Raw genomic sequence first — 2517 nt, 5'->3', positions numbered from 1 at the left:
GGTATGATCTAGGCCTGGTATCTATTACTAGCTAGGTTTTGATGGAAATCATGATCACCTGTTTAGTGGGCACCAACATTTGTTTGATCTTTATTGGGTAAATGCCTATAGATATGCTAATCTATGTATGAAATGATATGGATAATGGATTACTCTAGACATTCAAAGTGCAAGTTTGGCACGCGTGTGCCATTCAACCACATTCTTGTTATTGCTGAAATAATTATGCCTCTCACTTTATTCGCGTGTTCGTTGAGTCCAAATATTTTGTGCTTTATTTATGATTCCTATTAGCGAAAAAGTGTGCATGCGCAAAACCCACTACATACCCTTGTTGCGCGACGAAACACGCAATATAATGCCAATCAAAATCTCTCCTATATATATATCACAACTCTCCTTTGCACACATGCATACACCCAAGCTTGGCATGGTACTTGCAATAATGTAAGGTCTCACAATCTTCTTCCCTTATCTGAAACTCTTCCATTGTCTAAGCTCTCAGCTGCATAAGAAGGTTTAGTTTTGGTCTTTCTTTATTTCCATTGAAACATAGTATATATATAGCACTTCTCTATATTTCTTGTGGAAATTATTTCATCAATGGGTTCAGTTATGAGTTTGTTTATGAAACAGAAGGAAATCCCAAGGGGGGTAAGCAAAGGGATAAATCAGTTTGTGCATGTGCGTGTTATATATGCTATTTCTATTCTATATATTAAACGTCGTTTACGATCGCATGCACAAAGTGACTAAGGTAGATCATATCAATATGCACATATTTAGTTGTCTGAGTATAGCTAGCTATTCGAAGTGTATATAGATGAGTTTATACTTTACCAAAGTTCGTAGCTATATATGGCGACTGAATGATGAGGAAATCATTCACCAAAGTGTTCAGAGTACACAAGAGGTGCCATGCGTGAAATATTTATTGTTCACTTATATTTTCACCGCTATAGGTAATTTGGACTGGCAATTATATGTACGGACATACTTAGTTTACCACATCAGGACCCATTTTATTACTAAATAAAAGTCATGAAAAGATCATTTCCTGATCTACTTTGTAGCTTTTATTTGTCCTCCGTCTGGTATTCCTTTGTAGCACAGTTTTATATCTATCTATATATATATTGGGACAGAGAGGTTTATGTGAAAGTACTTACCCTGACTCTACATGTGTTTAAATTGTTCTTATATTTGAAACTTATTTATGTGAATTCAGCGAAGAAAATGGCGAAGGCATACACCATTCTTGTAGCCCTTAGCATGGTAGCTCTGTTATCCTGCAATGATGTGGAGGGTGAAGCATACATGATGCATGAAGCGCTTTCTCGCAAAGGTCTAAGGGAAGACATCAAGCTAGGCACTAATGGTGCCGTGAATCCTTCTGCTATCAGTTTGTCTGGACAGGCATCTAGCATCACCACTGGCGTGAACAGCAACACTGAAAGCAGCACAAGCATTGAGATCTCAGGCGCTGCTGCAGCCTCTACCTCGATGACCGCTACTACCGCAGATACCCACCGTGGGTACCCTATCACCCGTGACCCAAAACACTAAGAACCATGAAGAAGCTCGGGTTCATATATCAGGGGCTCAGGGCAACTGAATCGTCAGTTACCAACGAGTATCCATAAAGTGAATACCGGTACTGTATTACAAGATGTATTCTATGTGCATGTCATATACTCCTATGTTATATACACATATTGGAATAGGGCAATAATAAAGCATGCAGATGCCTATACTGTTAGCCCAGCACAAATTGGAATAGGGCAATAATAAAGATCATAGGAGACATCACTAGCAAAACACCCACATGATGATTTGCTAGACGAAAAAGTGAAACGCACACGAAGAATTTTGTAGCACCGCAGACAATGGTGCCTTTTTTTAAGAAAGTTTTACCTCTTCAACTACCTTAAGGACATCTCCAATAAAACCTTAAATCAGTGTCCTATCTTAAAATATAGGATTCAAATTCAACTCATAAAAACAACTTCAACGGTATTTAATTTTACATTTTTTATAAAAAATATAGAACATACCATGAAGTGATCTAAATATATACAACCTAGATTAGTGTCCTTGTTTTCTACGTCATCTTCAACCTTTTATTTTATAATAATATAATTTATCTTCTAAAATACATGATTTATAACTTAACCATTGTAGCTCATTTTTTTGTCTCCTAAACACTTTAAATAATGTAGCATTTTAATTTTTAGGACACTATTTCAAAGCATCTTAATGAAGATGCTTTAGGGGTGGTAGAGAAAGCCGCAGGCCCACACGTGCAGCAGTACCAAGGGAAGGGGAACCTCACATTAGACTATTTGCAATGTTCCCTCCTAAATTTCGCCCATATACCCTACTTTTGCGCCATGCCACCCAGATTTCACCCCTACTTTTCTCTCTCCCGTAGCGGTTCCCTTTAAATTCTTGTTCTGTACCCCACTACAACCATAAAATATCATTGTTCATACATATTCATCACCCATTATCATTTTT

The 2517-nt window shown here is 37.4% G+C and overlaps 1 long non-coding RNA gene across 1 annotated transcript; it reads left to right on the top strand.

Moving 5' to 3' along the window:
• The first annotated feature begins 389 nt into the window (after nucleotides 1–389).
• Nucleotides 390–1771, top strand: LOC103627255 (uncharacterized). The gene is made up of 2 exons (XR_553514.2): nucleotides 390–447; nucleotides 1229–1771. It is a non-coding gene; the product is annotated as an uncharacterized lncRNA (long non-coding RNA).
• Nucleotides 1772–2517: the final 746 nt, after the last annotated feature.

Source organism: Zea mays, chromosome 5 (genome assembly GCF_902167145.1).
Source record: "Zea mays cultivar B73 chromosome 5, Zm-B73-REFERENCE-NAM-5.0, whole genome shotgun sequence".
Classification (NCBI taxonomy): Eukaryota; Viridiplantae; Streptophyta; class Magnoliopsida; order Poales; family Poaceae; genus Zea; species Zea mays.
This window is presented reverse-complemented; position numbering and strand designations above follow the sequence as displayed.